We start from the raw sequence: 18430 nt of genomic DNA, 5'->3' as shown, positions 1-18430 counted from the left end.
GGATGGAAGGTCAGATACGAGGACGTATGTAAGGGAGAGCTGGGGGTTAGCTGCCCCACTCCCATGTTGGGTGTTACTGGGTCACAGTAGGGTTGGGTCTAAAGGAAGTGTGAGATCAATGTGGACAGAAATGGACCACACAACAAGGTGTGGGGAATATTCCCTGTGGTCCAGGCGAATATCAGGTAACATTGGCTGCTTCTCAGGGCGGGTTCTACCCCTGTTCCTGGTCTTAAAGGGGGCGTTACTCTGAACCCATTGTCCACTGTTACCAGTGTAATTTGTGGTCTCAGACCTTGTGTGAGGATGTGTGTGTGGTTCAGTGAAAATCATGTACGATTGCTTCAGACCTTACGTGCCAGCTGTTCGGCAAATGACTTTAAATACATTATTTCATTTAGTTTTCACAGAAACTGTGAAATGGGTATTCTTCACCCCCATTTTTCAGACAAGAAACTAAAGTCCTGAGAGGTGACATGATTTGTCAGGCTCCAGGTTAGGTTTGCAAAGTACTGGAGCCAGGAATCAAACCCAGGACTGCGTCACTCTGGTGACCGACGGACCCTGGGCACCTACTGTGTGGAGAGCCCTGGGCGGACACCAGAAATGCACAAAAAACTAAGCTGCCTCCACCTCAAGAAAGGTGACACATTGTCCTCATCGGAATGCTAAGGAGGTTCCAAAGTGACTCAATTAAAAGCACTGCATAAAATGCATGACATTATGCCAGGTTGGCAGTGGTTTCCTGCCAATATATGAAGTGCTAAGAATCAATGGGAAGAAGTATATGGTTATAAAACAGAAATGAGCAGAGCATAGAAAGGCTAATTGAAAGCGTGGAATGTTAGAAAACCTGCAGATTTATTTATGTGAAGTTTGGAAGATGCTACTCTAGCAGTTTCTGGCTGGTTTTGATGATTGATGGTGTACCTAAAGTAGCTGAGCTACTCAGATTAACTCAACAGTGCTTTATCTAAAAGCATGCTCTCTCAGAGAACCTTACTTTCGTGCACCTGAAGGGCACGCACCTGTGTTATATTGGGTATAAGATGCTTTAGGGTCAGAGAGGAAATGCAAACAAAGGCAGTCTTACGTGGTTTCAACACCATTTATCAGTGTTCTGCCTGTGAGAGCGTGCCTGAGCTCAGAGTGATAAAGTGTGAAGGGCAAGGGGGTGTCAGTGCTCACGGGGGAAGATGGTTCCAACTAGGACAAGGGATTACAGCCACAGTGGTTCAGTAGTAAGGAATATAGGAGAGCAGATATTAGATTTGCTTTTATTCAGCAAAGTGAATAATTCTGAGTTGACTCAGGTCTCAGGTTTATAGGCCAAATCAAGAATGCTATACTAACATTGAGTTTCTCTTATGATTTTAAAAATTTAATCCAAAATACCTGGGGTGTTTTTGTTGTTGTTTTTTGGTGTTTTTTTTTGTTATTAGTAACTTGTAAAATGTACCATTCTACTTTTTTAATTGTCTAGGCATTTTCTTTCACCAAGTACTTTTTTGTTCTGTTTTGATGGAATTCTGTCAGTGAAATTAAAGAAAACTAAACCATGTGCTTGGGAAGAGTCAATATTTAAGTGATGTGCTATGTATTTTGATTTTACTTGAAACAGGTGGGAAGGGAGAAGAAAGAAATTTGTGCGTAGAACTCACCCATTGTGTGCCAGGCACCCTCTTAGATGCCATGTGTATACATACTGATATATTTATATGTCTATATAATGTTATCTCACTTTGTCTGCATAGCGTTTATAACCATTTTGCAGATGACAACATTGTGGTTTCAAGAGATTAAATGACTTGCTAGTTAAGACAGGTTTAGAATTTGAACCCAGGACTTTTTCTTTCAAATCTCTTGTTTTTGTTGGTGTTTGCTGCTGTCTCCATTTTGAAAAGACTGAATTGCAGTTATCAGAAGATTATAGAACACAAAGTGGGGAAGTTGTAGTGTTGCTTTCAATCTACTTGTTTTGAGCAACACAATCATATTAAGTAGATGTTTTCAAGAGGGTCCTAGAGTGAGTCTAGAAAATGTGTGAGGAGAGTTCTGCCTTGCTAGTTTTTGAGCATTTTTTCAAGGATATAATCATCTAGAGCAGAGGAGGGTGCCTTTCTGAATTGCTGGTGTCTGCTTATAATTGATTTTTAGAAATTTTTATTGGCAGCTGTTACTTGTGAAACCGTGCTGTTTGGCGGCCGTTTTGCTTCACTTGTCTGACTGGCCGCTTGGCATTTTGAGCCATGCCCAGCGAGCTATCAGACCAGCAGCACACCACCTAAGTGTCTGTTGTGACTTCGAACTCTGCCTTCGCTCATCTGGTCTGTGCACCATCTGCTGTGTCATCCCTGATCCTTTCTGGCTCTCTAGACTTAACGCATCCATCACGGACTATCCACTTGGGGCCTCACCTCTCCCGTAGATGTGTCCCCCATCATTCTCTGCATTGGCTCCTCCTCCTCCCGCACCTCTGTGGGACTCTCTGGCTGTCCTCTAGTTAATCATACGCTCCTTTATAAATGTATTTCTCTGTGTCACTGTGAATACTGCGGAGCTCTAGCTTCGTATATTTTAAACTCTTTGATGTCATGGATGGTGATTTGAACAGTATTTTACACAAAGTAGGACTTAAAAAAAAAAGCTCCTTACAAAGTATTTCATGTGACTTCGTTTTAGTAAACTCTTTGGCAATACAGGCGTAAAATAGTTTGATCATGCACAGTGTCACAAAGAGTGCAGGGAGCCTGACACTTATACATCGTTGGTGGGACTCCTAACCAGTGCACTCCCGCTGGGGACATCCATTTGGCCCTATCTGTTCAAGTTTAAGTTGCATAAACCATTTGACCTTGCAATTCAGCTTTTAGGAGTTTATCCTAAAAATGCTTTTATGTATATGCAAACATGTGAACAAGGGTGTTGTTTATAGATTTATTCATTTTAGCAAGATATTGGAAAAATTTAAATGTTCAATAGGGAAGTGGCTAAATACATTGTGGGGCTTTCATATGATGGAATACTCTGCACCATGTAAAAGAATGAAGTAGATCTACATGTGCTACTGGACTTCTATGGAGTATCTTCTGTATAAATTAAATGACAAAAATAAGGTGCAGAACAGATGCTAACATTTGCATAAAAATTAAGTCTGTGGGGTTGGGGGGTATATGTGTGTGTATAGATGCATACAGTTGTATAGCATGGAAACTTGCTTATAGGGCAGTCCAGGAGGCAGTAGAAGTTTGTTCTTCACTGCTTACCCTTTCACAACATTTGAATGTTATTATTATGTATGATTTTTCTATGAAAAATATTAGATTAATTTTTTAAAAGTCTGGTAGTACAGACTTAAAATTCCCAAGTCTATTGACTTAACAGTAGATGAGATAATGTGTATATAGAGCTTAGCATAGTTCCAGATATAATAATGGGTTTTCAGTAAATTAGCATGAGTGGTGGCCATGGCAGAGATGGTGGTGGAGTAGTATGAGGGTGTCAGAACTTTACGCTGAAGAACCCCTTGTGACAGAGAACAGCTAATGTTCCATCCCCCCATCTCTGCCTCACCTGGGCATTTGAGTTGTCTTAAAGAGGTGGTCTGAAGTGTGAAATAGTGTATAGTTCTGGTGCTTTGGTTTACAAGATAAAGTTAAAAAATAATGTTTTCCTTTGTTTTCTGTATTTCCATGTTTGTTTTTTAACATAAAATAATTGTGTATCTCTTAATATCAGAGAAAAAAATTAAAAACTAATGTATCTCCTCAGGGAAGAAGCAATTATTCAGTCAAACTGTGCAGTCTTGACAGATGAGCCGTGTCATCTTGGGGTGAGGAGCCTTGTCCCCTGCCGTCCAGCTCCGGCTGTGTGCAAACCCTGTTTCCAGAAGAGGCTTTCTCTCTATAAATTAAGGTCGGGATCTGATGTTGCCTTCTGATGATTTCCATCACGATTTAGTGATTTCTGTGAAGTCGCTGGAACGGAAGGCTGCTTCTCAGTCACGTGTCATCTGTTGCCTCTTGACCTGTGGGAGCATCAGTCCCCAGCACGTGTGACTGTCAGGTGTGGTTGTCAGGAATTCCTGCTTCCAATTCAGTGTCCTCATCTCGGGTCTTTATTGCTGTCAGTGACTCACACGTTTGCAAATTCCTTGTCCATTTCAGTTCTGCCCCATCTGATCCTTTGTGAGGACCAAGGCCAGAGAGAGGAACAGGTGCTCTCCTGGAAACCGGGACCAAGGGAAGTGGGAATAACAAGGAGGGAGAGATCCACGGGTGACCCGCAGGGAGACCACGTGCAGTGCTTTGTGTCCATGTTTCTTCAGAGTGTTGCAGCTTTCTGGTTTGATGGGCTGTATTCATAAGACTATTAATAGATGTGTTTTTAATCTTTGTGTCCGACAGTTAGGTATTGATGTTATTTTTTTTTTGACCAGTATTAAAAATCTAGAATTGATTTAATTAAATGCACATATGTCATTCAGATAGAAACAATTTCAAACCCTGCTTCTTTTTTTTTTTTCTGTTCCAATAAACCTTTATTTACAAAAACAGACAATGGGGTTTTGGAACTGGATAGAGGTTGCACAACACTGCAAGTGCATTAAATACCACTGAATTATTCACTTTAAAATGGTTCGTTTTGTGACATATGAATTTCAACTCAATAAATTATTATTATTATTTTTAAAATTATTTATTTATTTTTGGCTGCATTGGGTCTTTGTTGCTGTGCACGGGCTCTCTCTAGTTGCTGCGAGCGGGGGCTACTCTTCGTTGTGGTGCGCAGGCTTATTACGGTGGCTTCTCTTGTTGCTGAGCACGGGCTCTAGGTGCATGGGCTTCAGTAGTTGTGGCTCGCGGGCTCTAGAGCAAGGCTCAGTAGTTGTGGCGCACGGGCTTAGTTGCTCCGCGGCATGTGGGATCTTCCTGGACCAGGGCTCAAACCCATGTCCCCTGCATTGGCAGGTGGATTCTTAACCACTGCGCCACCAGGGAAGTCCCAATAAATTATTTTTTAAAAGCAAATAGGCAGTTGATGGGATTTGGCTCACAAGTAGTGATTTTCTGACATGTGACCAAGATCAACCTTTAATTCTTTGCTTAAACTCATTCCAGGCAACCCTAATTTGCAGTTATGTAACATCTACCTGCATACTTATGACAGGTCACTCACTACCCCACAAGGTACTTTTTTTTCACTTATGGACAGATCCTGATCCTATCTGGAGGGTTTTTTCATATACAAAATCTCCCTCCCTATGCCTTCTATCCACAGAGAGTTTACTTATGTTATGATTGTCTCCTTCACTAAAGGAACTCCATGCCGGGTTGATTTAAAGGATGAGTTCACTCTGATTGGAGAAATACTGGAGGGGAACATGCCTATGTGCTAAAGCACCAGGCAAAGAGAAACTGAATCCCTTAGTTAAAGATACTCAACAGCATGGAGTGACTTCTCTCATACACACACACATCCATCATCAGCAGATTTTTATTAGATGGAAGATACCTAGTGCTGACTCAAAGGAAAGTGGTGACAATTGGCAAGCACTCCTCCACAAAGGAGAAGAGGCACTCCTGGCTGTGGAGATGGGTACTTACGATACTGAGGGTCAGGGTCTCCTGCTTGACTTTGGCCACCTGGGAAGCTCTTCCCCTGGGCACTCAGTATCACCAGTGCTGGCACGAAAGGGTCTGCAGTGCGTTAGTTCAGCGTGGGTAGCAGTTCTCCCAGTTCTGGCTGGGCTTGGAACCTTCCCTTGAAGTCTCCTTCAGTGTGCTCCCTCACTGACAGTTTGACTCCTTCAGGAAGATTGCTTTGGGTTATTTCCCAGAAAATCTCTGCAAATGTATCGCTCAAACCGCTGATCTGAACCGCTCGCCCATGGGTGGTAAGAGCTGAGTCCAGGAGCATTTTGCTGCCTTGGTTCTGCAGCTGCAACACAGCCATGGTTTTGGTGGGCCTCGCATAACTTTCCTCGACTTTAATGGAGAGATGGTTGCAGAGGTTGTGAACATATTGGGCATAACTCTCTGCCAGGGCCATATCATACGCAGTCAGGTGAATGTTTAAAACCCCATATTCATAATCTGTCCCCAAATTAATGGGTCTCACTTCCACTTTTCCCCTCTTCTTCTTGGGCTCTTGTGCTTTAACTAGGTGCTTGTATCTTCCAATGCCACGCGTGGGCTGTGACCTGTAGTGCCGACTGGTGCTCAGCAGAATGCCACCTGCAGAACAGATGGGATTCTCTCTTGAAATTCTGAACCTCAAGAGGGAAAAGGCTTACTTAAAAATGGTGTCATTCCTCAGACACAGCGCCTTTCCCAGAGCTCCATTCATCCTTTGCTGCTGTGCGGCCTGTAATTGTGCCAGCTGAAGATCGGCCCAAGCAGCTGCGGCCCCTGGGTGTCCGAAAACCAATCCTGCTTCTTCTGAACAATTATTCTTAGGTGAAAATCAACATGTTCCTGAGCAATTAGAAATTGTGATGTACATTATTTTTCTTTAATATTTTAGCAATGCTTTTAGGTGACATACAATCACATTGGGTGTGTAGAACTGTCATGAATTAGTTTTTCACTATTACTACCAGAGATTTAAGTTTATGGAGAAATTGGGTGACCAGTCATCAAAGCAAATATAATATTTAACAAAGTAGAAGGTAAAAAAATTTAACATTTGTTATGTAAACACAGACTCATTTTTATTTAGTCCCGTTGTCGAATAGTAAGTGGTGGTACTTTTATATACAGTGAGTGTAGTCACCAGAGGTTGCCTAGGCATTTAGCTCCATTCTTTTCATACCTTTGGGACAGGTGTTTTGCCTTTTGCAGAGAAGAGAGAGACAGGAGATTTTATTGTTCGGACTGTGCTGAACTCAGAGGTGCTGTCCCCGCTTGCTGAGTGTCCTTCTAGAGCAGATCTAGAGAAGCAGTGGGCCTGCTGCTTCAGCACAGAGCTCTTGCAAGACTTAATATGAAAAAATTATAGAGGCGTAAATGTAGTTGAACCATTAATTTTCAACGTTTTTTCCCTATCATGTTTTCTTTTTATTGTCAACTAAAAATTGTCACTCACCATCTGGTTCTATAAGAATGAAGTCACTGGCCACTACAGTCACTGACCTTCATCGCCCCCTGAAAGGAGTTCAGGGTGGAGATCAGGAATGAGGCCCTCTGTGCTCTGGGGAAACTGGCAGAACAGGCCTTCAGAGAGTTAGATCTTTCCAGGAGAAGATTTTATGAGCCCAATTCTTGCATCTCTTCATATCTAGAAAAGCACTAACATCACTAACGGAGACAGGTGCTCCTCATGACCAGCAGCAACCTTCTGCCAAACTGTGTGCTCAACTGCACGTACCTGCTTCACCAAAATCACACATATCCTGACTTCCCCCCTCACCTCTTCAGAGCAGTTCCTCAGAGCTCTCTGAGAGGCTGTCTCCTGGGCTAGAGTCCTCATTTTGCCCCAAATGAAACTTAACTCACAGCTCTCACGTTGTGTATTTTTTTTCAGTCGACTTTATTTATCAGATACTATTTCCTTTGGGATTAAAACAGCCCAAAAGGTAAGGTTGTTTTGGTAAGAAAGCTCACAGTGGAGGAAAAATATCTTAGTTCTAAATATATCATTCTCGAGATATACTGATAAGATGCGCTTTTTCTCTGAAAGAACAAAGACGTGGCAGTTGATGGTTTTTAAAAGTCTCAGAGACTTTATTTCATACCCATGTAACTGGAAGCTGGGAGTCTTTTCAAAGTGTTTCTCAAACCAAAGATATTTCTTCGCGTGTATGACATCTCGTAAATCTATGGGCAAATAAACTATTTTCAAAAGCCCAGATTTGTTTTTGAAATAAAATATATGCTTGTGTTTCCCAGATCTGTATTTAAAATGATGCGAAGAGCTATTTATATGGTGTCAGGTGCGGAAAAACCATCAGCATTTCAAAGAGCTGATATTCTGTACCAGAGCTCAAGTAAACAGTGGCTGACTCTATCATTCAGTGCAGAAATGTTTCCCAATTGTTTTTTTTTTTTAATTAATTAATTAATTTATTTATTTTTGGCTGTGTTGGGTCTTCGTTTCTGTGCGAGGGCTTTCTCTAGTTGCGGCGAGCGGGGGCCACTCTTCATCGCGGTGCGCGGGCCTCTCACCATCGCAGCCTCTCTTGTTGCGGAGCACAGGCTCCAGACGCGCAGGCTCAGTAATTGTGGCTCACGGGCCCAGCTGCTCCGCGGCATGTGGGATCTTCCCAGACCAGGGCTCGAACCCGTGTCCCCTCCATCGGCAGGCAGACTCTCAACCACTGCGCCACCAGGGAAGCCCCCCAATTGTTTTTTAACCTTTCAAATTTTTTGATATTTGTAAACATCAAAAGTCTTACATTTTCATGGGGTCAAATATATTTATCTTTTGTTTATTTTATTTACTTGTTTAACAGTCACTCCTGACCCCAGATCAGTTGAAAAATTACCAATATTTCTTCCGTTTTTTAAAAACAGTTCTTTTTTTTAAAAAATTCTTTTTAAACATAATAGAACTCTCTACAGTCTATTTTGGCACATGGGATGAAGTGAAGATCAGATCATTTTTATCCCAACTACTTAGTCAGTTTGTTAACACTATTTCTTATATATGCTATTTCTATTGATACATTGGTTAATGAGAATATATATTAAGTTTTAAAATATCTCAGAGTCTATTTGCTCTGTCAGTTTTTGTGCCAGTTTTCATTATTGTTGTTTTCTTCTTATTTTTCAAAAATTCCTAGCTTCTGTCACTTGTTTAATTTTTCAAATGAAGTTGGGAATTATTTTTAAAGTCTTTCTCCTAACCATCCCCCTCCCCCTGTAGAAATTTCTATTGGGAATTACATTAAAATAATTGAGTGGAGCTGGCATTTTATACATTCAATCTTTCATACATACAAGGCATATCTCTATTTATTCTGCTCTTCTTTCATGGTTCTTTGTAAATTTTGGTAATTTGCTTCAAACAGGCCCCTCTCTATATTTGTTATTATAGAAGATGTTTTTTTCCAGATAGATTTATTTCCTGTTGGTTATTGTTGGGATTGAAAAATGCTATTGATTTCTAAAATTTTAAAATTCACTCCCTTCACCAAACTATTATTTGTTCTAATAGTTATCAGTCAACTCATTTGAGCTTTCTAGATAGACAGTTGTGTTGTAGCCAATAATACTATGGTTTCTTCCTTCCGGTAGTCAGGCTCTATTACTTTGTGTCTTATGTGCTTTTATGGGCTAAAGTCCTAAAATTTTAATAAAATGATCGCTTGTAAAGTACCTGTTCTCTGTTAGAAATGATTTTGTAAGTCACCTAGAGACTGCAGGTAACCTTTCATTGTGTAGAAAGGTTTTTGGAAATCAACACATTTCCTTGTTTTGAATCAGTGACATCTGTTCCTATTTTTGGTAGAATAAGTACAACTTTAGGGAAAACTTGTTAAAATAGAAGCCTTGAAAACTTATTTAAAGCAGATTTTTAAATAGATAACTGTATATTCTTTTTATTTTTCTAGGTGAAGGCTTGGTGATACTATGAAAGCGAAATTCAGAGTTAAAAAATAATGATTTCAGTGGTTCTAAACTAAAATCCAACTTTTATGGATAATTGTTTTAATGGACATATTGGTAATTTTGTAGCTCAAATTTTGCTTCTGTCAGTAATAGTACTGCCTATAATCAGTAGACTAGATTGTTGATACTGTTGGAAGTAAGGAGTGATCGGTGCTAGTTTTGTAAGGGGTAAAGCACAAACTAGTGATGTAGAGTTTGATGCTGTCTTATCTTTTTTTGTTTTCAAGGAACTGGCTACCCTTTCTTGATAAATGCTTCTGTAGTAAGCTGTTTGTACACCTAGTGAGCAGACCCATGGTCTCCTTCTCTGTATTTGAGTAACTGGAATGTTCTTTTGTTTTTTTTTTTAATTTTTGGCTGCATGGGGTTTTCATTGCTGTGCACGGGCTTCCTCTGGTTGTGGCGAGCGGGGGCTACTCTTTGTTGCCGTACGTGGCTTCTCATCACCGTGGCTTCTCTTGTTGTGGAGCACTGGCTCTAGGCGCACAGGCTTCAGTAGTTGTGGCACACGGGCTCAGTAGTTGTGGCTCGTGGGCTCTAGAGTACAGGCTCAGTAGTTGTGGCGCATGGGCTTAGTTGCTCTGCGGCACGTGTGATCTTCCCGGACCAGGGCTCGAACCCATGTCCCCTAAATTGGCAGGTGGATTCTTAACCACTGAGCCACCAGGGAAGCCCTGGAATGTTCTTCTGATGCCAGTTTTCATGTCATATTTCTGTGATCTTCTTTAAGTTTTCTATCACTTTCCCTCATCGCCTGGACAACCTTTAGATATTGTGGTCTTGGTATCTGGGATTCTTTACTTTTTTCCCTCTTACCTTTGCATGCTGAGTTAATCAGTTTATGTCCTATAACTGTTCAGTTGACCGTGAGGCATCACTTTTATACACTTATTATGTCCATCTTTGTCTCAGTTGCATTGTATCAGCACTTATAGTTTACCATCTCCACTCATTTTTAGGAACAAATATTAGTAAATATGATGCAATATTTAAATAATTGCACAAATAAATGTTGCTTGGCAACATGGAACTGTTGCTTGCTGTGCTTTACTGTGAGGAAGTAGTGGGATATGTGTGTCCATCAGCTGATGCATGGAAATCTCGGGGAGGCTCACGGAAGGTGGTTTGAGCATGTCCCTTTTTAATGTTTGACAGTGCTGGTTGCCTGAAAGTCATGCTGTAAAGTGCTGGAGTGCCCGTCAAGAATGTCGTGATCTCTGTTAAGCTGAATCTTTTCTGGGTCTCAGTTTTCTCTTCTGCAAGATGACCAAGCTGGTCGTTATGATCTTTAAGGTTCTTTCCAATGTGATACTGTGATTCTACTTGGGCCATTCAGGTCCTTACACAGAAATTGAGTATTCTTACATAGATATAATAAAAGAAAAAATTTAAAAAACCAAGTTTATTTTATTTATCCCTTTTCTTTTTCCCAGCCGAGTACAGATAAGAAACTGGTAGTTATTATTGTTTATGTTCTGCCTTTCTCTTAACTCAAATAATTGAAGGTAACTTACAACAAGGATATAAATTTATGGTAAAATATAAAAATAAAGAGGACCAAGCAGGGAAATAGAAATTAAAGTGGAAAAGAACCATCTAGAAAGATGATAGGCCTGTTGACCATGAGGGCCTGCAGGTGCTGAGGCTGTCGGCAGGTAGAGAGAGGCAGTTCGGTGCCTAGGGAGGGGTGAGCTTGTGTGCAGGGTGCTGCTCGTGGGCCCTGTCCGGAGCCAGCGTCACAGAAGCCACTGCGTCTCAGTTCATCTGCGTCTGCGGTCGTGATTCTGCAAGGCCACCGACTCTGCTCCCCGTGGGGCCTGGCTGCGGTTTCAGGCACAGACCTTGCTCCCCGCTGCCCCGGGGAGGGCACCGGAGATCCAGGCAGTAAGGGGCGCAGGAGACGTCGCCTGGCCCGGATTTGTGACAGCGCGGGGCCTGGAAGGAGAGCCTCCAGGTGGGTGACAGACCTCCTCCTCTGTTCAGGGCAGCCGCCCGGCCTTCCCTCGTGTCTTGAGCAGCCCATGGTGCCCTCTGGAGCGCGCTCCGCCTCGCTGTCTGCCGGGTCGGAGGGCGCATTGTCGGCTGTGAGCTGGTGGCCTAAGGAGGAGCCCGGGTTTGGGGCGACCGCCCAGGAGGCCACGCGTCTCCCCGCAGCCTCCATCTGCGTCCAGGGCGTGTTGCACCGAAGGGTAAAGTCTGCTCCACCTGCCGGAAGCAGTGCGTTGAGGCTGGTCTTGGTCTGACGGTGGAAGTTCATCCATTCTCCAAGCCATGGGGAGACGGTGGGCTCTGGAGTTAGACCTGGGCTTCTCACTCTCACCAGGACTCCTTTCTCCTGTGGAGAGCCTCAGTTTCCTTTCCTACACGATATCCTTCCTGAATTGTGCTGGTGACTAGTTGAGGTGATATCTGTGCAGTGCCCCGTTAGTGACTCAAGAAGTAATAGTCATAATAATGTCACTGTGATTATTCTTTTTATTATTCATCTGTTCTCCCACCAGGCCTTTTGCAAGAGGTGTCAGTAAAGCAGCCTTCAGAGATGTTTTTCTTCCATCTGCTGTAAAGGTGAAAACTCTTTAAGGCAAGCTGCTATTTTGATATTTGAAAGATATCAGAAAGACCCAGGACTGCGGAGACTGTAAAACCGCTAGTTTCCAGGAGCATGTCTGTCAGGGGCGGCTCCTCCCCTCCAGGTCGGGAGGCCTGTTGGCTCCTGTACTCCGGAAGGTCCACGCCGGGCTCCTTTCGGTAGCAGTGTGCCCGCAGCTTCTCAGACACGCGGGTGGAGACGAGGTTCCCGTGCTCCTCGTTCAGAGCAGGTGCTAGAGATTCAGAGAGGAGAGGAATTTCAGCTTAGTGTTTGAATTCTGTGTTTGAGACGAGCAGACAATTAAATGCTGTAAAGTGGCACAGAAAAGTGGCTTGAACTTTAAGAATGTTCCTTTTCCTCCGTTCTCCCACTTCACCCTGAGATTTTCACATTTATATTAATTATCTCCACAGCTCATATGAGGTCATACAGTAGAATCTGAATTTGAAATAAACGTCAAAATCAGAAAACAGGCCGATCATCCTTCACAGGCGGCTATGCAGAAAATGTGCTTCTGTGGCTGAAGTATTCTGTCATATGAAGCTCAGACCTCATTTTTCAAATACCTTGTCACCAAAGTAACTAGGACATCTCATTAAAGACTCTGGAGGGTGTTGGGATGGTGGCAGGACGTGGCCATGTGGAAGAGTGTGCTGTGGACTGGCAGCCCCTGGGCTGGTCCACCTCCTGCTGGCTCTGGGGATGACCCGTCACCGGAAGCCTCTCCCCCAGCTGGACCCACGCTTCTCACCTGGAGAGTGATCTTCAGTGTTCTGTCCAGTGTTCATTGCTATGAGTGTACAGAGGAGGCACCACTGTGCATACTTTACTCAGCCGTTCCTGAAAAAGATAATGGTACTCTGTTACTCACTCAGGCTCACGGTGCTTGTGCAGATAAAATTCATCACCACCCCCAGCAATGATTTTCTGTTTGTGTGTGTGTGTTTCCTTACATCGTTGGAGTCCTTAGAACTATTTTGCACGAAATGCCAGTTCATAAGATATATAAAAGTAAATGCTGTGGTGTTGTTAGGGCCTGCACCCCACTTTCCTGAATTTTCACCCCGAGCCTCTTCATAGAGCCATAGGATTTGAAAACTAGACCCATACTCTTGTGTGCACCATTGTATTCTTGATCTAATCCCATTTTTACTTTTTTCTCACTTTTTCATTTCATTTTGAAAAATTTCAAGCATACAGTACAATTGGAAAAATTTTTACAAGGAACTGCTGAATAGCCATCACCTGGATTCTTACCATTAACCTGTTAATAACACTCACGTTGCCACATAATCATTTGTCTGTCCCTCTGTCCATCCAACAGCACATCTTTTTTGGTGTGATAGATTTCAAAGTAAGTTGCAGACTTTCCTTAGATGCATATAATTAGCACAATCCTCTTTTTAAGGTAAAATTTACATGCAGTGAAATGCACAGGACTTAAGTATACTATTCATTCTTTGAGTTCTGACAGATGAATACACCTGTGTAATTCAAACTCCCTATCAAGATGCAAAACACTACGAATGCCCCAAAAAGCTTCCTCGTGCTCCTTTCAAAGATTAATCTCCACCTCCAGCCTCCAAAGGAAGGCACTGTTTTGAGTTTTTTCTACTGTAGACTAGTTTTATCAGTTATACTACTTTACATAAAGGGAATCATTCAGGATATTCTCTTTTGTGACTGGTTTTTTTCACTCATCATCATGTTTCTGAGATGCATCCATTTTTTTGTTTTTGTTTTTTTTCACACACACACACTGTATTTTGTTTTTACAAGAGATAAATAAACTGACACCAAGCATTGTAAATGGATGACCACAACAAAAGCAACAATGATTGCAATTACCAAACACGAAACACACTCATACTGTGTCATAATATTGACATTCAGTCCAGTAATCCTCCACTGTAACAGCTCCTTTACTTTGCAGTGAAAATTGATTTGTATATTCTTTGCCTCTGAGTCCTTGTGGGATTTTTTTTTTTAATTCAAAGTCACAAAAATTATAATCATCCTCATCAGTTCACTCAGTCCCATGTAATTAATTTTTTTATCTTGATCTTCTGTTAGCACTTTTATGAGTTCATCAGTTTTTCATTAGAGTTCTGAAAATGCTTATTCATTCAGTTCAGCAGTACAGTCAGTTACCAGAAACCTGTACTTGTCAGAGTCTTTTCCATGAATTCCTTGAAGATGAAACCCTTTTATAGGAACATATTTGCAAAAGCATCAGAGTACACCCAGAACTGTCTGTAAATGACAAAAGACTTAAAAATGACCACGGTTAAAGATTTCATGAAAGTTCATAATAATGCAATTGACAAGGAAATTTAGTTATTTCTGAGATACACATTTTAATGTAATAACTAGAATTATGACTTATAACATTATACCAGAACATATAAGATTTTTAGAAATTTCATGTAATGTCTGAAACATTTATATTAACACATTTCCATACAAATAACCCAATAAAAGTTTAGTATTAGTTGTTTTGTTTTTTGTTTTTTTTTATACTGCAGGTTTTTATTAGTCATCAGTTTTATACACATCAGTGTATACATGTCAATCCCAATCACCCAATTCAGCACACCACCATCCCGACCCCACCGCAGTTTTCCCCCCTTGGTGTCCATATGTCTGTTCTCTACATCTGTGTCTCAACTTCTGCCCTGCAAACCGGCTCATCTGTACCATTTTTCTAGGTTCCACATACATGTGTTAATATACGATATTTGTTGTTCTCTTTCTGACTTACTTCACTCTGTATGACAGTCTCTAGATCCATCCATGTCTAAACAAATCACTCAATTTCGTACCTTTTAATGGCTGAGTAACATTCCATTGTATATATGTACCACAACTTCTTTATCCATTCGTCTGTCGATGGCCATTTAGGTTGCTTCCATGACCTGGCTATTGTAAATAGTGCTGCAATGAACATTGGGGTGCATGTGTCTCTTTGAATTATGGTTTTCTCTAGGCATATGCCCAGTAGTGGGATTGCTGGATCATATGGTAAATCTATTTTTAGTTTTTTAAGGAACCTCCATACTGGCTGTACCAATTTACATTCCCACCAACAGTGCAAGAGGGTTCCCTTTTCTCTGCACCCTCTCCAGCATTTGTTGTTTGTAGATTTTCTGATGATGCCCATTCTAACTGGTGTGAGGTGATAGCTCATTGTAGTTTTGATTTGCATTTCCCTAATAATTAGTGATGTTGAGCAGCTTTTCATGTGCTTCTTGGCCATCTGTATGTCTTCTTTGGAGAAATGTCTATTTAGGTCTTCTGCCCATTGGGTTGTTTGTTTCTTTAATATTGAGCTGCATGAGCTGTTTATATATTTTGGAGATTAATCCTTTGTCCGTTGATTCGTTTGCAAATATTTTCTCCCATTCTGAGGGTTGTCTTTTCGTCTTGTTTATGGTTTCCTTTGCTGTGCAAAAGCTTTGAAGTTTCATTAGGTCCCATTTGTTTATTTTTGTTTTTATTCCCATTACTCTAGGAGGTGGATCAAAAAAGATCTTGCTGTGATTTATGTCAAAGAGTGTTCTTCCTATGTTTTCCTCTAAGAGTTTTATAGTGTCCAGTCTTACATTTAGGTCTCTAATCCATTTTGAGTTAATTTTTGTGTATGGTGTTAGGGAGTGTTCTAATTTCATCCTTTTACATGTAGCTGTCCAGTTTTCCCAGCACCACTTATTAAAGAGACTGTCTTTTCTCCATTGTATATCCTTGCCTCCTTGGTCATAGATTAGTTGACCATAGGTGCATGAGTTTATCTCTGGGCTTTCTATCCTGTTCCATTGATCTATGTGTCTGTCTTTGTGCCAGCACCATATTGTCTTGATTACTGTAGCTTTCTAGTGTAGTCTGAAGTCAGGGAGTCTGATTCCTCCAGCTCTGTTTTTCTTTCTCAAGACTGCTTTGGCTATTTGGGGTCTTTTGTGTTTCCATACAAATTGTGAAATTTTTTGTTCTAGTTATGTGAAAAATGCCGTTGGTAATTTGATAGGGATTGCACTGAATCTGTAGATTGCTTTGGGTAGTATAGTCATTTTCACAATATTGATTCTTCCAGTCCAAGAACATGGTATATCTCTCCATCTGTTTGTGTCATCTTTGATTTCTTTCATCAGTGTCTTATAGTTTTCTGCATACAGGTCTTTTGTCTCCCTAGGTAGGTTTATTCCTAGGTATTTTATTCTTTTTGTTGCAATGGTAAATGGGAGTGTTTCCATAATTTCTCTTTCAGATTTTTCATCATTAGTGTATAGGAATGCAAGAGATCTCTGTGCATTAACTTTGTATCCTGCAACTTTACCAAATTCATTGATTAGCTCTAGTAGTTTTCTGGTGGCATTTTTAGGATTCTCTATGTATAGTATCATGTCATCCGCAAACAGTGACAGTTTTACTTCTTCTTTTCCGATTTGTATTCCTTTTATTTCTTTTTCTTCTCTGATTGCCATGGCTAGGACTTCCAAAACTATGTTGAATAATAGTGGTGAGAGTGGACATCCTTGTCTCGTTCCTGATCTTAGAGGAAATGCTTTCAGTTTTTCACCGTTGAGAATGATGTTTGCTGTGGTTTGTTGTATATGGCCTTTATTATGTTGAGGTAGGTTCCCTCTATGCCCACTTTCTGGAGAGCTTGTATCATAAATGGGTGTTGAATTTTGTCAAAAGCTTTTTCTGCATCTATTGAGATGATCATATGGTTTTTATTCTTCAATTTGTTAATATGGTGTATTACATTGATTGATGTGCATATACTGAAGAATCCTTGCATCCCTGGGATAAATCCCACTTGATCGTGGTGTATGATCCTTTTAGTGTGTTGTTGGATTCTGTTTGCTAGTATTTTGTTGAGGATTTTTGCATCTGTATTCATCAGTGATATTGGTCTGTAATTTTCTTTTTTTTTTGTAGTATCTTTGTCTGGTTTTGGTATCAGGGTGATGGTGGCCTCATAGAATGAGTTTGGGAGTGTTCCTTCCTCCGCAATTTTTTGGAAGAGTTTGAGAAGGATGGGTGTTAGCTCTCCTCTAAATGTTTGATAGAATTCACCTGTGAAGCCATCTGGTCCTGGACTTTTGTTTGTTGGAAGATTTTTAACCACAGTTTCAATTTCATTACTTGTGATTAGTCTGTTCATATTTTCTGTTTCTTCCTGGTTCAGACTTGGAAGGTTATACCTTTCTAAGAATTTGTCCATTTCTTCCAGGTTGTCCATTTTATTGGCATAGAGTTGCTTGTAGTAGTCTCTTAGGATGCTTTGTATTTCTGTGGTGTCTGTTGTAACTTCTCCTTTTTCATTTCTAATTTTATTGATTTGAGTCCTCTCTCTCTTTTTCTTGATGAGTCTGGCTAATGGTTTATCAATTTTGTTTATCTTCTCAAAGAACCAGCTTTTAGTTTTATTGATCTTTGCTATTGTTTTCTTTGTTTCTATTTCATTTATTTCTGCTCTGATCTTTATGATTTCTTTCCTTCTGCTAACTTTGGGTTTTGTTTGTTCTTCTTTCTCTAGTTGCTTTAGGTGTAATGTTAGATTGTTTACTTGAGATTTTTCTTGTTTCTTGAGGTAGGCTTGTATAGCTATAAACTTCCCTCTTAGAACTGCTTTTGCTGCATCCCATAGGTTTTGGATCGTCTTGTTTTCATTGTCATTTGTCTCTAGGTATTTTTTGATTTCCTCTTTGATTTCTTTAGTGATCTCTTGGTTACTTAGTAACATATTATTTAACCTCCATGTGTTTGTGTTTTTTACGTTTTTTTCCCTGTAATTCATTTCTAATCTCATAGCATTGTGGTCAGAAAAGATGCTTGATATGATTTCAATTTTCTTAAATTTACTGAGGCTTGATTTGTGACCCAAGATGTGATCTATCCTGAAGAATGTTCCATGCGCACTTGAGAAGAAAGTGTAATCTGCTGTTTTTGGATGGAATGTCCTATAAATATCAATTAAATGTGTCTGGTCTATTGTGTCATTTAAAGCTTCTGTTTCCTTATTTATTTTCATTTTGGATGATCTGTCCATTGGTGTAAGTGAGGTGTTAAAGTCCCCCACTATTATTGTGTTACTGTCGATTTCCTCTTTTATAGCTGTTAGCAGTTGCCTTATGTATTGACGTGCTCCTATGTTGGGTGTATATATATTTATAATTGTTATATCTTCTTTTTGGATTGATCCCTTGATGATTATATAGTGTCCTTC

General features: G+C 40.6%; 1 protein-coding gene and 1 pseudogene across 7 annotated transcripts in view; one reads left to right on the top strand and one right to left on the bottom strand.

Moving 5' to 3' along the window:
• The window catches only part of FARS2 (phenylalanyl-tRNA synthetase 2, mitochondrial), a 397991-nt gene that overhangs the window by 47885 nt on the left and 331676 nt on the right, over positions 1-18430 (top strand). The window lies entirely within an intron of this gene.
• LOC103002358 (39S ribosomal protein L48, mitochondrial-like) lies at positions 5710-6396 on the bottom strand (annotated as a pseudogene).

Source organism: Balaenoptera acutorostrata, chromosome 10 (genome assembly GCF_949987535.1).
Source record: "Balaenoptera acutorostrata chromosome 10, mBalAcu1.1, whole genome shotgun sequence".
Taxonomy (NCBI): Eukaryota; Metazoa; Chordata; class Mammalia; order Artiodactyla; family Balaenopteridae; genus Balaenoptera; species Balaenoptera acutorostrata.
The sequence above is the reverse complement of the archived record's forward strand: the minus strand, read 5'-3'. Positions and strand labels throughout refer to the sequence as shown.